At 37.3% G+C, this 22,476-nt stretch overlaps 1 long non-coding RNA gene across 1 annotated transcript; it reads right to left on the bottom strand.

Annotated features, from left to right (window-relative positions):
• Positions 1-596: 596 nt before the first annotated feature.
• LOC120853364 lies at positions 597-21,777 on the bottom strand. The gene is made up of 3 exons (XR_005718769.1): positions 21,633-21,777; positions 21,300-21,301; positions 597-634 (listed from the first exon to the last, which is right to left on the bottom strand). It is a non-coding gene; the product is annotated as an uncharacterized LOC120853364 (long non-coding RNA).
• Positions 21,778-22,476: the final 699 nt, after the last annotated feature.

Below are 22,476 nucleotides of genomic sequence, written 5' to 3'. Positions count from 1 at the left end.
TAAACTGTCTTGGTATCTTAAAAGGAACAATTACCATTGTACCCCATCTAAAACTGCGAAATGTCCTAGATTTTACCTTCCTCACTTTGATGTACCAAGGAATTTGCATATTATACTATTAAAAACTCAAAAGTGACAATCATGGACTTTATACCCTGTAGTCATGTATGGATGTGAGAGTTGTTCCATAAAGAATGCCGAGTGGCAAAAAACTGATGCTTTTGAGCTGTGGTGTTGAAGACTCTTGAGAGTGCCTATGACTGTGAGGAGAACAACCAGTCAATCCAAAAGGAAATCAACCCTGAATATTCATTGGAAGGACTGATGCTGAAGCTGAAGCTCCAATACTTTGGCCACCTGCTGTGAAGAGCTGACTCATTGGAAAAGACCCTGATGCTAGGAAAGATTGAGGCAGGAGGAGAAGGGGACAACAGAGGATGAGATGGTTGGATGGCATCACCGACTCAATGTGCATGAGTGTAAGCAAGCTCCGGGAGATGGTGAAGGACAGGGAGGCCTGGTGTGCTGCAGTCCGTAGCGTCACAAAGAGTCAGACACGACTAAGTGACTGAACGACAAAATGCTATATGAAAGAACTTCCATGGTGGCTCAGTGGTAAAGAATCTGCCTGCCACTGCAGGAGATTGGGGTTTGATCCCTGAGTAGAGAAGATCCCCTGGAGAAGGGAATGGATACCCACTCCAGTATTCTTGCTTAGAAAATTCCATGAACAGAGGAGTCTGGCAGGTTCCATGGAGTCCATGGGATTGCAAAGCATTGGACACAACTGAGCAACTTTCATTTCACATTGATAAGGACAATACTCAGCACATAATAACTGGAGAAATGGTAGCCTAATATGTGTATTTTCTTTTCTCTTTACCTTCTTTGCATTTCTCCTTTGACACTGACCTTAAAAAAATCCCATCTTTCTATGTTTGCAGATTTTATAGGAAACTATTACAAATATGGTCAAAACTCATTTTTAAAATTTTGTTTTTATAGATTTCAAAAAAATGATCAATATTTATAAGCCACTTGGCAATATAATTTGTTGTTACTTTGATTCTGTCTTCATCTGCTTGTGGCCTTGAAATTAGCTGTTTTGACTGGAATGATCAATTTAGCATAAAAAATTTAGTCAACATGATTTTCTTTTCTTTTTTAAATTTCATTTAACTCCTTATCTAAACTGCAGAAATTAACCAGTCTTGTCATAAAGCAGACACAGCTCTAAAAATGGCATTTTGCATTGTGGATTATATGTAAAATAAGTTTTCTTTTCCTCCGTATCCAGTATGTTTCTAGGTCTCTTCTCACCTCCAGCAGTTGGTATGTGCCCAGGGTATGTAAAATCATTTCAATATTGGCCCAAGTACAACATAAAGCAATTATAGAAGTAAATCTATTCTCTCCAGCTCATTTTGTGTATTCAAAAGCCAAATGGAATTTTCCTTGAAATTATCCAATTTGGGGCATTATTCGCACCATTGCTTGTTTGCTAACACAGTTGTCCCATGTATGTCTATCTGTCCATCACTTTCTGTTTCTATCTTATGTAAAAAAATATATCTGACCAGAAAGGGGAATCAAGCCTACATTTGTAAAAATTAAATTAATTTTAAAAGTGAAATTTAAAGTTAAAAATCTAATAAGACTTTTTTTGTTTGTTTATAAAAAGTTCTAAAATTGTGGAGATTTTATGCAGCATTTTCAAGTGTAAGACTAACAAGCAAAAAAGTCACCATAATACCAACAACCCAAAAGAAATGATGTATTTAGACAAGCATTCATGGAGTATTGAACTAGGAATCTAGTGAATGTCCTAACTCCATTTAGCTGGGGTAATTCATCCACTTATATTACATTCACTGTACTACTTATGGGCAAAAGATGAACTAGTGAATTGTAAGAAGTGATTCTCAAGTGGTGCGTTTGTCCTGCCATGAACTCTGTTTCCTATTTTTATCCTGATACAAACTAAACTGAATAATTTCTAATAAAGACTAGAAGCCAGATCCCCATTACTTTCCACTCTCAGAGAAAGAAATAAAGATAGCACTAAGTAGTGTCCGATTCTTGTGACCCCATGGACTCTAGCCCACCAGGCTCCTCCGTCCATGGGATTCTCCAGGCAAGAATAGTGGAGTGGGTTGCCATTTCCTTCTCCAGGGGAATCTTCCCAGCCCAGGAATCGAACCCAGGTCTCCAACACAGCAAGCAGATTCTTTACCAACTGAGCTATGCGGGAAGCCCCCAAGAGTCTGTTCCAGCTGGGTTTTGAACCTGCAACCTTTCACGAGTGAGGCGAACATGATAATCACTACACTACAGAAAGACGTCCGTTCTGCTCTCAGAAGATAGAAGGAAATCTAAGGGGCAAATCCTAGATTATTTGGTTCTATCTTGCTTTCTTTCAGGCATCTACCATCTCCAGAGCCACATCTCAGTTTCCTGGGATCTAGCATATGGGATCAGCATAGTGACTTTCATCACTATGGTTTTCCAGCTCTCCAACACATTGTCCATTCCTGTGTGGCTTCCACACTCTTATCATCTCACCCTTCTTTCTATTCTTGATGCTTTCACTAAGTTGTTTATTTGAAAATCTATTTCTTTACTCAGGAAGGGAATGCTGCTATAGAGTAATCATCTATTAGAGGGGTAAATAACTTTAGTGAGAAATACTGGCAATACTAAATAGAAAATACTGTATTTATCAGTAAAGAGGCTGAAAATATAAGATAGATGATTATAATGATGGCATCTAGTATGGTGGACTGCTGTTGCTGCTGCTAAGTTGCTTGTCGTGTCCGACTCTGTGCGACCCCAGAGACGGCGGCCCACCAGGCTCCCCCGTCCCTGGGATTCTCCAGGCAAGCACACTGGAGTGGGTTGCCATTTCCTTCTCCAATGCGTGAAAGTGAAAAGTGAAAGTGAAGTCGCTCAGTCGTGTCCGACTCTTAGTGACCCCATGGGCTGCAGCCTACCAGGCTCCTCCATCCATGGGATTTTCCAGGCAAGAGTACTGGAGTGGGGCGCCACTGCCTTCTCCAGTCTGGCGGACAAAAAGAGGCAAATAGCAAAAGAAATATAATCAGTAGCAGAATTGTCTATCAGGAAGGAACAATTTGAAAAGCACTGAGTCCACACCTATGAGTGAAAATGGGGAGAAAATTATAAGTGTATTTGCTGTGTGTATGTGTGTATCTTCAGATGGCAGAGAAAATTCCAAGAATAATCTGAAGAGAATGAGAAGTTATGTCCAAGTCTTGACTAATAGATTTTAATCTTGATATAAATCTTAAAAATAGAAACAAATTAGAAATTAGAAACAACAAAAAAAGAAAATTCAGAAAATGATTATAAGAAATCACCTGGATTTCTGTATAAGTTCTTTGTGTTTAGCTTTGCGTTTAGTTCTCTCCTGTGGGCTGCAGGAGAGAGTGAGGATCTATATATATTAGAAAAACAGAGTATGCGAAGTATCCAGTATTTGGAAACATATACTTAGGAGTAGCCATATAATCATTTTTCAAAGGAAACACAGATTAAATATCATAGAAGCTATCCTAACACCGTAAAAGTTGTGGGGCAGAAATGATAAATAAACTTCCAAGACAGATATCTGACATATGACCTATGGGTCATTTGAAACTAGATATATGGACAAAGTAGCAAGTCTGTTATGGATAATGATTTGAAGTGAGGATGACAATTTATAAGTACCTAGATACCTGCGATAAGTATTTGGATTAACCTACAAATACCTATAATTTAGAGATTATGGGACACTTTCCCATAGAATTAAATGATTTCAGGTAGTTAGGACTGTCATTTACTTAAAATGAGTGAATTTTTCATATCCTCCTGTTAGTTTACTTGGTTTATGATCCATTAAAATAATGTATATATTGAAAATTGTAGGCTGTCACCTAATTGTTTTCATTATTTATGAAATGTCACTTGCTTCAGTTTTAAAATAGTTGCACTCTGAAATGAGCCAGGCTTTCCAGCAGAAAACCTACAAACTTCTTATTTCTAACAAATTAGTAAATTCAGATGAATCAATAACTTGATTTCTACTACTCCAATTGGATTTAGTTAGAGATCTATGTATTGATAAATCAATTTATATTGAGGGAAGCAAGAGAATCTGAGGAATAAACAAGGTTAGAAGACAAAGAAAGAAAAATATTTATTCAATAGCAGATACCAAAGTGTAAACCTGAATTGTCTTGTTTTTACAAATTTGTCTTTCTCTGCTAGACTATAAACCATTTAAGGCCAGTAAGATTATCTTTTTATATGCCCACTACTTACAGAGAAGGCATTCAGTAAATGAGGAAAAGAAAAAGAGAGAATAGATAGATATTTGGGGTGCCGGGAGAGAAAAATAGTTGAAATAGCCACTGTTAAAATGTTAAAATTTTCAATAAATAAGGCAGAGAAGATTCTTCATAGTTTCATTTTCAGATATATATCTTCTAAATAGTCCATAAAATATATTTTTAAATTCCCATAATATAAATTGGTGTCTGAAGTTTAATGAATGGACCCTTTAAAAGTGATTTAAATTAGGCTTATGCACAAGAAAGTAAGCATTGTTTCAAGTGAAAACACGTATTCTATGTAAGTAATTCATCTCTTTTTCTTTTTCTTTTAAACTGAAAAAAAATTATTTCAGAATCCCATTTTTCTGAATTACCTTCACTGTTTCTCAACCCATGTGGGCAAATAGTGCTGTTATATTAGAAAGGCACTTTAAAAATGGGGGTGCTTAATTTCTCTTATCTCTTTTAGACAGACTGTAATTAGAATTAGCTAGGGCTTTACTTAATTTTGCAGGAGTTCTTGTGTACAGCCTTCATATCCTTGGTATAATTAACATTGTATCACTCCCATTAGTGTTTTTAAGCACTTAGATTGTGCCATAATGGTCACAGCTAAAGTTGCCATTACAGGGCAATTGCTATTTATTATGCTCATAAAGTAGACACTTCACCACAGCAGCAGGGGTGGGGGTGGAGACGGAGGGGGGTTGGAATATATATATATATATATATGTATATACACACACACACACACACACACACACACACACACACACTTACAAAGCAGGAATAGACGGTAACATTAGTTGCAGCACCTTTGGGCTGAAAGAGCTGTCTCAAACTTGTCCCATTCTTATTCTATCCTGTAGGCTGTGGGTAAATCTAAAAATGGATGACAAGCCTTTTTTTTTTTTTTTTTTTAAGCAAAGTTTTGATTAGCTGAGTTTCCTAGCAGACTCATACCATGTTGGTGTTAGGACAAACCTACAGGATGATCAAGTCCAGTCCTCTCCTTTAAAACGTGAGACAATGGAGACAGGAGTTTAGCTGTCAATCTCAAGGTTCCAGAAGTATTAGTGGACCTAGGGTTAGAAGTCAGGTTGTAAGAATTGCAGTTCTCATGCCCATTTTGCCAGACATTACTGAATAATTTACCATTAGATTTCTATTCCTTTTTGTTCCTAGCAAATGATTGACACCACTTTGATTAGGTTTAGTTTCATTGACTGGCAAGGTGTGCTGAGACACATTAGTTGATTTCAGAGTCAACCATGTCATGTAGCTTTTGAAGAGGGTTTATTTTTCCATGTTTGCTGATTATGCATGGTTTAGTTGTTTAGTTTTATTGTGCTTTTGAAGATTTCTTTTATTGGAGGCCATAGAATTATCCCTGATGCCATTAGTATTTGTCATTAAAAAGAGAAAAGTTCTATAAAATTTTAGTTTTTCTACTAATATTATATTTTCAGTTTGTTTTTTCCTTGCTATAGGTTAATTTTCTCTCCTAGCACAGGGTGAGTGGAGGGTATATTTTATTCAGTTGAATTGTTGGAAATCAACACAAACCATTTAAAGGAGTAAACAATTATCACTGAAATGAGAACAATTTAGTGGTCTTGCATGATTAATGTCCTACATAAATTCTTTATGACACTGAATTGAAAGATGATGTTATGAATGTATAATAGGAAGTTAACAGAATGTGTCACCTTTTGATTAGTTTTTTGAGAAGACAGGCTTTGCAATCAGAGATTTTGCAATGGTCAGAAGCCTAAAAAACTAGCACATTTGTTGCTTGTAAATTAAATTTGAGAAGCCACAATGATATATGTCCTAAAACCAGCTGGAGGAAAATGCCTGGAAGAGGAGATAGCTTTATATTTTCTTCTGATAAATTTCAGTTCTATGTGTGTGTGGAGTTGTGTTTGTCTCTTTCCTGTCATCATTGCTTTGGAAAGATTAACTGCGAAAATTGTAATTTGGGGATAATTATTTCTATTTGAGGAAAAATCTTGAAAAAATATTATACTGCATGTAATCCTGACAAAGGCCAGACTAATGCAAATACATAGAGACTTAAATAATAAGCATGTATTCTGAAATTGGACAAAAAATGGACTATAAAATCTATCATGAAAGCTGAAAAAAATCAGTGATGCAGAAGATCTTGTAAAATATCATATTCCACTTTTATCTGTAGATGAGACACTGACATGGAGAGGAGTACAAAGAGTATTTTAAGGTGATACAATCCATTAGTATCAATATTCAGAGAAATATCTGAATATTTTCATTTCTACCTTATTCTGCTGAGCTCCTAATTTATTATTTTCCATCTCCTGCTCCTTCACAACACAAACCATGCCTTTTTCATATTACTAATTGAGTCACTCAATAAATGAACACAAGAATTTTGAGTGCCTACTCTGTGTCAGATACCAAGTGTTCTAGACAGTGGGAGAAAAGTCACTAATAAAAGAGATGAAAATACTCACTATTCTGACACATTTAGGAAGTGGGAGTAATTTATTAAAAAGTAAAATATATAGCATATTAATAAAGATAAATATTTTTTAGAAAATGAAGGAGAAAAGAGAGATGTATCTGTATTGTAGTTTTAAATAAGATGATTAGGGAAAGATTCACAAAGCTTTTAGCAAAGACAAACAGTAAGGGAACCACACAGTTAGCTTGTGGTGGAGCATTTCAGGCAGAAGGAATAGCCAGGCTTCAGTCCTAAGGCAAGTGTGCCTGCTAACTGTGGGAGATATTCTGTCCAGTTAGAAGGATATGAAAAGAGAGGTTGCAGATGAAATTGGGGTATGGGGAACAGAACCTTAAAGCTTTGCAGCCAACCAAAAAGACCTTACCATTTACTTCCAATGAGGTAGGAATTTATTTATTCATTTTAAACTCACCCAACAAACAACATTTAGTGACTTCCTACGAGGTTCCAGATATTGCTCAAGTCAGAGGAATATGTTATAAATTCAAGACTTCAGCTTCTGTGTTACATATATGCAATGGAGTATTACTCAGTTGTTGAAAAGAATGAAATGATGTTATTTCCAGCAACACAGGTGGTCCTAGAGATTGTCATACTGAGTGACATAAGTCAGACAGAGAAGGAAAAAAATATCCTATGGCATGCATTGTATATGGAATATAAAAAGAAATGATACAATAAATGTATTTACAAAACAGAAAAAAAAAAAACTCACAGACTTAGAGAACAGACATAGTTGCCAGGGTGGGGAAGGATCGGGGAAGGGATAGTTAGGGAATTTGGAATCTGCATGTACACACTGCTGTATTTAAAATGGATAACTAACAAGGACCTACTCTATGGCACAAGGAACTCTGCTCAATGTTATCTGGCAGCCTGGAGGGGAGGGGAGTTTCGGGAAAATAGGGACACATGAATATATGACTGAGTCCCTTTGCAGTCCACCTCAAACCATCACAACATTGTTAATCTGCTATATTCCAATACTAAATAAAAAGTTAAAACAAAAAGACTTCAGCTTTCACTCTGAGATAAACGGGGTATTATTAGTGAGTTTTGAGCAGAGGTGTGACCTGATATGCTGCTGCTGCTGCTAAGTCGCTTCAGTCGTGTCCGACTCTGTGTGACCCCATAGATGGCAGCCCACCAGGCTCCGCCTTCCCTGGGATTCTCCAGGCAAGAACACTGGAGTGAGTTGCCATTTCCTTCTCCAATGCATGAAAGTGAAAAGTGAAGTCACTCAGTCGTGTCTGACTCTTTGTGACCCCCATGGACTGCAGCCTACCAGGCTCCTCCATCCATGGGGTTTTCCAGGCAAGAGTACTAGGGTGGGTTGCCATTGCCTTCTCTGGACCTGATATGACTTAACCTTTAACAGAAGCCTAGTAAGTAATGTTCTGCATTGGTAGGTATTAGAGGGATGAGAGGTATAGCAGGAAGTCACAGTCAGGAAAAATTATAATAACACATAGAGGTATGATAGTAGCTTAGACCAAATAGGTAAAACAGAAGGTGGTAGAAAGGGTTCAAATACTGAATATTTTGGATGTAGAGGTAATAGACTCCTCTGATGATTACCTGGCAGATACTCTGTCATCTAGATTCTGCCCATGCCACATTGGGACCACAGATAACTAGGAAAACTATTCCAAGACCTTCTTTCTACCTAAAAATGCTGCACTCGTATATCTAACTCACTTGATCATCATAGTCACTTCCCTGTGTCATGTCCTGACTTCTCACTTTCCCATCATAATTTGCTCTATAGTCAACCTCCATAGAGTTCAGAAATCTGAAAACCTCTTCTTCTCAAAAGTACTTGGTTCTTGCACATGAAAGCAGTCCTTAGTTTGAGTACATGCAAAGCCCTGTTTATATAATTGGAGTTCATGTTCACTTTTTACTCAATCTCTATCCACTCTGCCTCCAATGAAATAAATGTACAAGCTTCAAAAGGTAGCACGCATACAGTCACTCAGTCATGTCTGACTCTTTGTGGCTCCATGGACTGTGGCCTGCCAGGCTCCTCTTTCCATGGAATTCTTCAGGCAAGCATACTGGAGTGAATTGCCATTTCCTACTCTAGGGGAACTTCCTGACACAAGGATCGAACACATGTCCCTGACATCTCCTGCATTGGAAGGCAGATTTTTTTACCATTAGCACCCTTAGGGCTTCCCTGATAGCTCAGTTGGTAAAGACTCCACCTGCAATGCAGGACACCCCGGTTCCATTCCTGGGTTGTGAAGATGCCCTGGAGAAGGGAAAGGCTACCCACTCCAGTATTCTCATGGACCATATAGTCCATGGAGTCGCAAAGAGTCGGACACAGCTGAGAGACTTTCACTTTCACTTTTCAGTACCACCTAGAAAGCCCTTGGGAAAATGATAAATGTTAAGAAATAAAATAAAATATACATCAGATACTCTTTGAAAAAGTATTGTTCTTCTGTAAGAATGAAGAGAGTCATGGAGCTGGCCCACAGAATTGTTGTAAAGTACCTTCAGTCTTCCTTTTTACTTTTGTTTCCTTTTAGGGATACTGCCCTTCCTACCTGAAGAGACTCCATTTCCTTTGCTTGTATTTTTCACATCTATACTCTATACTTTCTTCATTAGAGAAGCTTATAAATTCATTTACAATAAGATAAAAGCTAATTATTGAAGTAGGAAATTTTACCTCCCAATAGAATTTGGTTCTTTGTAGCAAATGAAGTAATGAAACTTGGAAATTCTAATAAATACAAAATCGGTCATTTTTGTTTGCTTTTTGCTCTGCCTTGGGCAAAATGAATTAGATCTATATCAATGGGTTTCTTAAACTTGAGACATTATAAAAATGATAAAAGGTCTATTGAGAATGAATGAAAGTTTATTCTAAAATGAGAACTATGTTACATTTTGAACCAAATGCATATAGCATACCATGGATTTTTTAGAAGGAATTCTGATAATAGCATTCTTCACTTCCTCTTACTATGGATAAGAGGCTTTGGTTTGAATTTCTCTTGTTTTAGATTCAGTGAATATCTTTTGGTGTAATCTGCTATTCATAACCCATTTGAAGTCAAAATCTTTAGAAGATATAAACATTAAAAATATTATATTTCCCTGTATATTTGTTGATACATTAATTTATAACATGATTCTAAGATATTACATAAAATTTACATCATGAAAAAGGTAAAACAACTGCTCTATAGTCTTTCTGATCTCCTTCTTTTTTTCAATTTTTTTTATTTGTGCTGTTTCATTTCTGGTGTCCTAAGTATGTGCTCTTCTTGTCAACTGTATAATGCCACAATGATTCAATTAAGTTGTTGCGTATTGCTTCAGGGTTTTTAGTTCTATTTGTTGAAAAATAAATTACTATTTTCTTAACTTTTGTATCTTCAAATACTTAAATTTTATTTTAATGATAAACATTAAAGTTACCATTCCCTGAAAGGATATTACACATTGGACTATAGATAACATTTTACCTGCATTATCATATTTAATTCTCCCACCTATTAAGACAGGTTTATCATAATACCCATTTTACAGATGACCGAACTGTGGACCAAAGAAGATAAGTACTTTGCCCGATATCATATGGCTAGTAAGGATCCAGGCTGTAGATAAACTAGTTTAGCTTGGACACTGGAACCCAAGTTCTTAGAAAATAAAGAATACTATCTCCTTCTAACACACCACTTCCCCTGACTATGCATAAACCAGACACGGTTGTGTCTAACATTTGCTGTTCTGTTTTATTACCTTCTTTCTCTCCTATAGGCCTTTTATTCCGCTTTCTTCTTTTCACCTCATCACTGAATGCTGAATTCATAATCTCTCCTTATGGCAAAAAAAATAGATAACTAAGTCATTACCTGATTTCCAAATTAATTGAAAGCAAATTATTTCAAAGCACAGTCATTTGTGTCCCAGTTTAATCATGATAGATCTGAAGCAACCTTAAAAACATAGTCTTTAATTGTACAAGCTTGAGTTTGGAGGCTGCTGTCTTAATCAGCTCAGGCTGCTATTACAAAATACTATGCCTTGGGTGGCACAGAGGTTTGTTTGGCATTAGTTCTGGAGGCTGGGAGTCTGAGCTCTTGGTGCCAGCGTGGTAAGGTTCTGGTGAGATCCCTCATCTGGGCTGCAGGAGGCTTACTTCTTCTGGTGTTTTCTTGTGATAACAAGGTTCCTCTTCTCACAAGAACCCTGGTCTCATTCCTGAGGACTCCCCTCTCAGGAGCAAATGACTCCAAAGGCCCTGCCTATAAAACCACCACATTGGTGATTAGATTTCAACATAGAATTTAAGGGGGGTGGCACAAACATTCAGTCCTTTAACAGTTGCTCAAACAAGTTGACCATCTTCTAAGAGTAGAAAACCAGCAATTTTTTAAAATGTCGTTGTAATTGTCTATACCTTAAATGGTACTTTGATCTGAAGAAAATAGTAAGAATTTATCATTAAGTCTTCTTAGTAATTTGTTAACTTTCTGCTTCTGATAGATAATTTGTCTTATAAGAAAAATGTGCCATTGTGACCTTAACATTTTATATTCTCTGTCAGTGTGACAGGTGATTTTCTTTTCTCCAAATTAGGCAGTGATTCTAGGGACTCAAAGTAATTTTTGTGACATGATTGACGTGTGAAAAAGTGACATACCCCTTTCACTAAAAAAGATGCATATTATGAGCAAAGAGGCCTCTATGCTCTGATAACACTAAAAGGGAAAAACTACTACGCTGATAATTCTGCTGAAGAAAGACAATAAAAATCATTCCATCTCCATGTACTTCATTATAGACTTTGAGGTAGGGTCATTATTTATATTAGATTCTTAGAATAAAGTTGAACTGATTTTTTTTTTATAATTTATTTTTTTTACTTTACAATTCTGTATTGGTTTTGGCATACATGCAACATATAGTTGAGAAGATAAGAAGCTATTGAACATTTTGGATATGAGTTGAAAGAAAATAATCCATCCTATTCATTTGCAAGCTTTCGAGTCACTTTCAACTTGTTTCAGAATAATGTTTTAAAGAAAGATTCAAAATCTACTAAAAGAGGATTTCATCAAAGTATTAAATACTGAATTTCCATGCTTTTAAATTTATGCATGCCTTTAAATAAAATAATTTTTAAGGCATAAATCTCTTTAGCCCTTGCAGATGCCACAAAATTTAGACATGGATATAGAGAAATGCCAGCTTGTTGGGATGAGAAGATTAGATACAATGCATGCCAGCAGTATGAATTCAAGAGATGTTTTGCATTTCTCTCTTTTACTTCTTTGAAGAGAAAGTCCCATCTCAAAATACGTGTGGTATTTAGAGTAAAATGAATTTTTTTAAAACGGGCTAAAATGAATTATTCTTTGTTCTTATAAAGTACATTTTATTGAGAATGTGAAACAGGTCTTTAAGTCCAGGAGTAAAATGTACCTATAGCTCTCCCAAGAGAGAGGTATAGTGAATAGTTAGTTTATTTCATACTTGGTAGATTAAAATAGGTTTCCCTGGTGGCTTAGATGGCAACAAATATGCCTACAATATGGGAGAGCCAGGTTCGATCCCTGGTTCAGGAAGATCTGCTGGAGAAGGAAATGGCAATCCACTCCAGTATTCTTGCCTGGAGAGGTCCATGGACAGAGGAGTTTGGCGGGCTACGTTCATGGGGTCGCAAAGAGTTGGACATAACTGAGCAACTATCACACACAGATTAAAATATACCATCCAGACATAAGTCTTAAACTCTTAAAGAATATCTTCCAGATATAAGCAAAACTAAATCAAAGGGTTAGGAGGGGAAATCACACACACATACTTACACACACACACACACCATAAATTCATTCACCTGTGAGTGAGTGTTGGTGTTCAGTCACTCAGTTGTGTCTGCTCTTTGTGACCCCATGGACTGCAGCATACCAGGCTTCACTGTCCTTCACTATCTCTTGGAGCTTGCTCAAACTCATGTTCATTGAGTCGATGATGCCATCCAACCATCTCATCCTCTGTCGTCCCCTTCTCCTCCTGCCTTCAATCTTTCCTATCCTCAGGGTATTTTCCTGAGTTGGCTCTTTGCATCATTGAAGCTTCAGAATCAGTCCTTCCAATGAATGTTCAGGATTGATTTCCTTTAGGATTGGCTGGTTTGAACTTCTCACTGTCCAAGGGACCCCTAAGAGTCTTCCCTAGCACCACAGTTTGAAAGAACCAATTCTTTGCCACCCAGCCTTCTTTATGGTCCAACTCTCACATTCTTACATGACTACTGGAAAAACCATAGCTTTGACTACACAGACCATTGTTGGCAAAGTGATGTCTCAGCTTTTCAACACTCTGTCTAAGTTTGTCATAGCTTTTCTTCCAAGGAGCAAGTGTCTTTTAATTTCATGGCTGCTGTCACCATCTGCAGTGATTTTGGAGCCCCCAAAAATTAAGTCAGCCACTGTTTCCCCATCTATTTACCATGAAGTGAGGGACCAGAGGCCATTGATCTTAGTTTTTTGAATGTTGAGTTTTAAGCCAACTTTTTCACCCTCCCCTTTCACCTTCATCAAGAGGCTGTTTAGTTCCTCTTCACTTTCTGACATAATGGTGGTGTCATCTGCATATCTGAGGTTATTGATATTTCTCCCTGCAATCTTGATTCCAGCTTGTGCTTCATCCAGCCTGCCTGACATTTCTCATGATGCACTAAGTTAAATTAGCAGGGTGACAATATACAGCTTTGACCTACTCCTTTCCCAATTTTGAATCTGTGTGTGTACGTAGAAAAAGGAAAAGATTCTGGCTCACTTGTATACACACTCACAGAAGAACAATTGCCTACTCTTCATTACCTTCATTACCCTCCCTTTTCTTTTACATAGCAGCAATTTCTCTAGTGTCTGTTAAGATTACAATACACACAAAATCTGTTTCTAAAATTTTGCTTTATACTTTTAAAAATTAACAATATGAATCACCTGTACCACTCTTTAAGATTTTCATTCAATATATGTTTAAAGTAAATACCTATTATCATCACATACTATTCATAAATTGTGATTAATTGGAGCCAAGACGTGTGTAAAACAAGGGACACCCATGGAACTATGATTCATATTGGTATGAAAACCAATCTTTCACCTTTTAATATCTACACTACATCTAGTAGGTTGTCAATGTGATATAATAAAAAGAAACTGCATTTTTTCATTCATAGAGAGGAGGCCACAAAACTGAAGACTAAAGAAATCAAGTGGCATTTCCACAGAATTTTTCCTCTGACACAAAAATGTTTAATTTGTACACTACTCATCCTAGCCAGTACTCTTGCCTGAAAAATCCCATGGATGGAGGAGCCTGGAAGGCTGCAGTCCATGGGGTCGCTGAGGGTCGGACATGACTGAGCGACTTCACTTTCACTTTTCACCTTCATGCATTGGAGAAGGAAATGGCAACCCACTCCAGTGTTCTTGCCTGGAGAATCCCAGGGACGGGGGAGCCTGGTGGGCTGCCGTCTATGGGGTTGCACAGAGTCAGACACGACTGAAGCGACTTAGCAGCATCCTATCCAAGTATTAAGTATAGAAATGTAGACATCCAAACCTTTTACAATAACCTAGAATTATCTGGTTCTGTTCCTTGTTCAAAGAATGTGAGGTAAAATAATTGTACTAGAAATAGTCTGTGAAAAAGTCTAAATATAAAGACAGACTGGTGGGTCAGACAGTAACTGGATTTACCTATCCTCATCCTTCTTTATTAAAGCTTTTCTACTTTCATATATCACAAAGTCCACAGCATTAAAATTTAACCAACAAAAATTTCCTGACAGAGATTCAGTTTTCGGGCAAATGATCCACAAGGGGATAAGAGAACTCTGTCTAGGTGAGAAAAGAGAAGCATTTGGTATAAGGCATTCAAGTAAATGCCCAGTTGTAGTAAAAAGCATCATAAGAATTGAATATACCTGAGGAGGTCTGTACCCAGTTTTTGGACACTGCTGGGGAGCAGCTAACCTTGAATTTCAGCCAAGATTTTTTAATATAGATATTTCCCTTTTAAATGATGCTCGAAGAATGCAGTCTAATAGTACTTATTCAAATAAAACAATATTCTGTAACAGAGTGAAGTAGACATAAAGTTCCAAAAAAATAGGTTTTTTTTTTTTTTTTTTTTTTGAAGAGGTGGGACTCAGGTGGGAACTCCTTGCTCTTAGAGAAAGGGAAGACTATGAATCAGGGAAGACCAAGAGGGATGACTTCTGATGTGACAACTAGAGCGGGTGGAGAGAGTTCCACGTGGCAGCTGGAACAAAGTCATGCCTTGTGAATGTGTGAAATATATGATAGATAGTAAAGATGGAACTGAACTGAAGGAGGGGTGTTTGAACTTAATGCAGTAGGTAAAAGGGGGTCATTTTATTTTTTTGAGTTCAGCAATGGTATGGCCCACAGGTAATCAGAATCTACTTACCTTATTCCAACTCTTTTTGTTCATTTACAATTCTTAAACTACTTCTTACTATCAGATGACTTCCATTTCAGAAATACTAGGGTGCACAGGTAAACAATGTGGGAAAATGAAAATCCTCATAAAATTATGACTCAGAGACTGAACTAATTTTAATTCTTAAGATATATCCTTCATACATGAAATTTGCTTTCAAGAAAAGGTTAAACATTAAGCAGGGGGCTCAAAATATATCCAAGAAGTAGTCATTTTTCACTTTCTTTGAATGTTGAAATACAAAGGACTTTGCTATCTGCCACAATGAGTAGAAAAATAAGGAATTTTAATATTTTGTTCAACTTTTCATTTAGCTTGATTTTAAAGTTATATAATAAATATCAATGCTATTCATGGAACTCAGGTTAATTAAGTCTTGCTATTCATTCCTTCAATAAATAATTACTGAATAACTATTTATTGTGTCTTGGTTAGATAAATATATAAGACATGCTCTCTTCAAGAGCTCAAAATCTAATCGTGTTTAAATTAGTTTCCATTTAAGATCTTTCCCAGACATATGTGGGGATTTATGACACTGCTATGCTTTATCATTCTCTGAATAAACTGATAAACATTTTGAAATATTTTAATTCCTTGGCAGATCTTATTCTCAGTATTAATGCTCCCACTTCTGCAAAACACATTAAATCCTTTAACTTGATGAAGAAATGAGTGTTTTATTTATTTATTCAGTTATTTCACCCACCTGTGTGATGTCCTGATCTGTGCCAGGGAGGCCTTTTGAAAGAGGTCAGCTTTATAAAGCAAGGCAGGGGTCTGCCTTAGGAGAGTTCCAGCCTTCAATAATCAAACAGGAAGGAGTAAGTCCAGGGAAGCTCAGGTACTGTTAGATCCCATCAGCACTGTGGAGTATGTAGGAGAGACATGGCTTCCCTAGTGGAGAGGATTTCAGACTTGGGTGTAAGTAGCTGGGGAGATGTTAAGGGATTGGTGGGGCTTCCCTGCTAGCTCAGCTGGTAAAGAGTTCGCCTTCATTGTGGGAGACCTGGGTTTGATCCCTAGGTTGGGAAGATCCCCTGGAGAAGGGAAAGGCTACCCACTCCGGTATTTTGGCTCAGAGAATTCCATGGACTGTACAGCCCATGAGGTGGCAAAGAGTCAGACACTACTGAGCAACTTTCACTTTCAGCTGTCACTGAGGGTAAATAATTCAATCTGCTGTGTTTGTTTCCTCTTTAGCAATATTACAGTGCCAAGGCAGCCATTAGATTAGTGAAAAGACATTAAGCTCTTAGAAGAGTGGCTGGTACACAGTAAAAGCTCAGTTAACATTGGTTATTCAATTAGTTTAAAAGCCTTTACTGCCACCCTTTAGTTACCTCAAGCAATTTCTTCCATTTCTGGTTCAGACATTTGCACATCAGTTCAGTTCAGTTGTTCAGTCATGTCTGACTCTTTGCAACCCCATGGACTGCAGCATGCCAGGCCTCCCTGTCCATCACCATCTCCTGGAGTTTACCCAAACTCATGACCATTGAGTCAGTGATGCCATCCAACCATCCCATCCTCTGTCGTCCCCTTCTCCTCCTGCCTTCAGTCTTTCCCAGCATCTGGTCAGTTCTTCGCATCAGGTGGTCAAAGTATTGGAGCTTCAGCAGCTTCAGCAGCTTCAGCATCAGTCCTTCCAATAAATATTCAGGACTGATTTCCTTTAGGATGGACTGGTTGGATCTCCTTGCAGTCCAAGGGACTCTCAAAAGTCTTCTCCAACACCAACTTTTGCATATACAAGTGTACAAGTCCATCTGTCTGAAGTTCATTGACAAGTGACGCATGGCATTCATATCCCACATATTGAGTGGATATTAGGATCCAGGCCTACACTTATAGGCAAAATGTAACCAAATAAACTGATTTTTCTTTCCCATACTATGTTAAATAATAGTATTGATTGAACTTATCCATCTGTTATTTCTGTTCAATATTGCCATAACAGCAATATTGAAAAAAGACACATTTCAAGTGGATACTTTGATCTCTTTCAGGACACTTGGCCTTGTAAAATGATTGAGCAGATGTGTACATCCTGAAATGCACATGGTTCACTGAGAAGTAAAATGAAATTTAGGGTCTATTTTTATCTCTATAGAACAAATGAAGACCTGACTTGATTGGGATTGTAAAAAATCTTAATGCTGCATACAAGTTGTCAGTTAAGTCATCTCCTATAAGTTTTAGACAAAAGAGATTTTCATGTTTCTGTCAAAGTGATATACATTTTCACTTGAAAATGTGAAAGTTTTCTTAAGATAAGACTTATAAGTAATTACTGGTGAAACTGAAATGATTCTCCTTGAACCTTAAGAATTATGTATGCTGTCTTCAATAGGCCTCCCACATTAATGGTTCTAAAATTGTTAATTTTTTATGTCCTAATAGTGTTCAGTTATAGCCTTAAATTTGACTCTAGTGAAATATATTCCTACAGAGTATCTTTCTACTTTTGTAAATTAAAATTCATAGTAGAAAATGATTTCATTTATGCAACGTTATGCTGAGTTCTCTTATTGAGTATGTTCTGTATATTTTAATGACTCTTATTTTACTTCTTTAAAAAAATTTTATTATAATTTTTAATTCTTTCAAATGAATCACCTAGTTTTACCTACTAATATATTAGGGAGATATATACATATACTTAATTATTATCCAACTAAAATCATTTGAATTAAGGCAAAATTCATTTTATTATAACAGTCTCTTTCAAAGTTCTGAAAGGGATTTAAAGTACATGTAATAGAGGGAGTTATTTTTGTTGTTACTGTTGTTCCTGATCTTTCACAAAGTCAAGTAAGGGACAGTGGCTAATTTCTTATTTATAATCTTACTGTAAATGTAGTATAATATTCCAATTGGATATATCTCCAGGTTTCATAGAACAATTCTGAATTCTCAACTAAGCAGATTTTTCAAAAGTAGTCCATCTGCAAAGTTATATGTAAAGAACATAAGTTGAAAAAACCTTCTTTCTCCCACCAGAATCTACTCTTTAACATTAATTCAGTTCAGTTCAGTTGCTCAGTCATGTCTAACTCTTTGTGAGGACCCGCAAAATGTAGCATACCAGGCCTCCCTGTCCATCACTAACTCCCAGAGTTTACTCATACTCATTTCCGTTGAGTTGGTGATGCCATCTAACCATCTCATCCTCTGTCATCCCCTTCTCCTCCTGCCTTCAATCTTGCCCGGCATTAGGGTCTTTTCCAATGAGTCAGTTCTTCATATCAGGTGGCCAAATATTGGAGTTTCAGCTTCAACATCAGTCCTTCCAAAGAAATCCCAGGGCTGATCTCCTTCAGAATGGACTGATTGGATCTCCTTGCAGTCCAAGGGACCCTCAAGAGTCTTCTCCAACACCACAGTTCAAAAGCATCAATCCTTCGGTGCTCAGCTTTCTTTATAGTCCAACTCTCACATCCATACGTGACTACAGGAAAAACCATAGCCTTGACTAGATGGATCTTTGTTCACAAAGTAATGTCTCTGCTTTTTATATGCTGTCTAGGTTGGTCATAACTTTCCTTCTAAGGAGTAAGCATCTTTTAATTTCATGGCTACAATCACCATTTGCCGTGATTTTGGAGCACAAAAAATAAAGTCAGCCACTGTTTCCACTGTTTCCCATCTATTTTCCATGAAGTGATTGGACCAGATGCCATGATCTTAGTGTTCTGAATGTTGAGTTTTAAGCCAACTTTTTCACCCTCCTCTTTCACTTTCATAAAGCTCTTTAGTTCTTCTTCTCTTTCTTCCATAAGGGTGCTGTCATCTGCATATCTGAGGTTATTGATATCTCCCTGCAATCTTGATTCCAGTCCAGCATTTCTCATGATGTACTCTGCACATAAGTTAAATAAGCAGGGTGACAATACACAGCCTTGATATACTCCTTTTCCTATTTGGAACCAGTCTGTTGTTCCATATCCAGTTCTAACTGTTGCTTCTTGACCTTCATACAGATTTCTCAGGAGCCAGGTCAGGTGGTCTGGTATTCCCATCTCTTTCAGAATTTTCCACAGTTTGTTGTTACCCACACAGTCAAAGGCTTTGGCATAGTCATTAAAGCAGAAAGAGGTGTTTTTCTGGAACTCTCACTTTTTTGATGATCCAGCGGATGTTGGCAATTTGATCTCTGGTTCCTCTGCCTTTTCTAAATCTAGCTTGAACATCTAGAAGCTCACAGTTCATGTACTTTTGAAGCCTGGCTTGGAGAATTTTGACAATTGCTTTGCTAGTGTGTGAGGTGTATCCAATTGTGCGGTAGTTTGAGCCTTCTTTGCCATTGCCTTTCTTTAGCATTGGAATGAAAACTGACCTTTTCCAGTCCTGTGGCCACTGCTGAGTTTTCCAAAATGGTTTGCATATTGAGTGCAGGACTTTCACAGCATCATCTTTTAGGATTTGAAATAGTTCAACTGGAATTCCATCACCTCCACCAGCTTTGTTTGTAGTGATGCTTCCTAAGGCCCACTTGACTTCACACTTCTGGATATCTGGCTCTAAGTGAGTGATCACAGCATTGTGGTTATCTGGGTCATTAAGATATTTTTTGTATAGTTCTTCTGTGTATTCCTACCACCTCTTCTTAATATCTTCTGCTTCTGTTTGGTCCATATACTTTCTGTCCTTTATTGTGTCCTTTATTGTTCCCTTAGTAACTCTAATATACTTGAAGAGATCTCTAGTTAGTCTCATTCTCTTGTTTTCCTCTATTTCTTTGCACTGATCACTAAGGAAGGCTTTCTTATCTCTCCTTGCTATTCTTTGGAACTCTGCATTCAAATGGGTGTATCTTTCCTTTTCTCCTTTGCCTTTCACTTCTCTTCTTTTCACAGCTATTTGTAAGACCTCCTCAGATAACCATTTTGCCTTTTTGCATTTGTTTTTCTTGGGAATGGTCAACACCCCTGTCTCCTGTACCTTGTCAGGAACCTCCATCCATAGTTTTTCAGGCACTCTGTATATCAGATCCAATACCTTGAGTCTATTTCTCACTTCCATTGTGTAATCATGAAGAATTTGATTTAGGTTGTACTTGAATGGTCTAGTGGTTTTCCCTACCTTCTTCAACTTAAACCTGAATTTGGCAATAAGGAGTTCATGATCTGAACCACAGTCAGCTCCCGGTCTTTTTTTTTTTTTTTCTGACTATATAAAGCTTCTCCATCTTTGTCTGTGAAGAATATAATCTATCTGATTTTGGTATTGACCATCTGGTGATGTCCATGTGTAGAGTCTTCTCTTGTGTTGCTGAAAGTGTATTTTTGCTATGACCAGTGCATTCTCTTGGCAAAACTCTGTTAGCCTTTTTCCTGCTTCATTCTGTACTCCAAGGCCAAATTTGCCTGTTAATCCAGATATTTCTTAACTTCCTACTTTTGTATTCCAGTCCCTTGTAATGAAAAGGACATCTTTTTTGGGTGTTAGTAGGTCTTGTAGGTCTTCATAGAACCATTTAACTTCAGCTTCTTCAGCATTACTGGTCAGGGCATAGACTTGGATTACTGTGATATTGAATGGTTTGCCTTGGAAACAAACAGAGATCATTCTGTTGCTTTTGAGATTGTATCCAAGTACTGCATTTTGATTCTTTTGTTGACTATGATGGCTACTCCATTTCTTCTAAGGGATTTTTGTCCACAGTAGTAGATATAATGGTCTTCAGAGTTAAATTCTCCCATTCTTGTCCATTTTAGTTCACTGATTTCCTCATTGTCAACATTCACTCTTTCCATCTCCTGTTTGACCACTTCCAATTTGCCTTGATTCATCGACCTAACATTTCAGGTTTCTATGTAATATTGCTCTTTATAGCATCGGACTTTACTTCCATCACCAGTCATATCCACAACTGGGTGTTGTTTTTGCTTTGGCTCTGTCTCTTCATTCTTTCTGGAGTTATTTCTCCACTGATCTCTAGTAGCATATTGGACATCTACTGACCTAAGGAGTTCATCTTTCAGTTTCCTATCTTTTTGCCATTTCATATTGTTCATGGGGCTCTCAAGGCTAGAACAATGAGGTGGCTTGCCAGTCCCTTCTCCAGTGGAGCATGTTTTGTCAGAACTCTTTACCATAACCTGTCTGCTTTGGTGGCCCTACACGGAATGGCTCATTATGCAAATTTAATTCAGTGTAATTCTACAAATGAAATGTATTTCGTCAAAAAATCCAGAAATGCAACTAAAGCCACCAGATCAATAAGTAATATATAGTAAGAGTTTGGACTTCCTTGATGGCTTGGTGGTAAAGAATCTTCCTGCCACGCAGGAGATCTCAGTTCCATCCCTGCGTTGCGAAGATCCCCTGGAAGAGGTTAGGGCAACTCACTCCAATATCCTTGCCTGGAGAATTCCACGGAAGAGACACCTGGTAGGCTATGGTTCATTTGGTTGCACAGAGGCAGACACAACTGAGAAGACTAAGCAGCAGCAACAGCAGCAGCAGCAAGGTTTTAATGTACATATAACAACAGTTCACAAGCTTCCAAATTCAAAGACAGTTTTGAAGCTCAGGGACAAGAATTACAAGTAGGCTTATAAAGTGAAGATGAGGAAGTTGTTTACCTTTACAATGAATGATTGGTTGATTGGTTATTACAATGGGAGTGTCCAGATGGCAGGTAATTGGTTAAAAGTGATTATCTCATACTATTTTTAAGAAGATAAGTTAGGTTTCTTTTATGATTATTACAGGCTATTACCTAAGTTTCACTTACATTTATAAAATAAGCTAGATTTAGTTTTACTTACATGGTTTAAATGGCCTTGTCTGCTTAGGATAACTCAAGTCCAGTCTCTATTTTTATTTAATTTCACGAATTTCAGTGGAAAATAACTGTATTGTTTCCCATCATCCAGCAAAGCATATGACCTAATGAATTCTTCTCTACTCACTCCGTGATTTTTGACAATTTCACTTAGAGTAGGCAATATTAATGGCTTCCCAAAGATGTCTATGTCCTAATCCTCAGAACCTGAGAATAAGTAAGATTACAAGGCAAAAAGAATTAAGATTGTAGATAGGATTAAGTTTGCTAGCCAGCTGACTTTAAGAAGATTAGCCTAGGTTAAACCAGATCTGCAGGCTTCCCTGGTGGCTCAGAGGTTA

Source organism: Oryx dammah, unplaced genomic scaffold (assembly GCF_014754425.2).
Source record: "Oryx dammah isolate SB20612 unplaced genomic scaffold, SCBI_Odam_1.1 HiC_scaffold_2, whole genome shotgun sequence".
NCBI lineage: Eukaryota > Metazoa > Chordata > Mammalia > Artiodactyla > Bovidae > Oryx > Oryx dammah.
The sequence above is the reverse complement of the archived record's forward strand: the minus strand, read 5'-3'. Positions and strand labels throughout refer to the sequence as shown.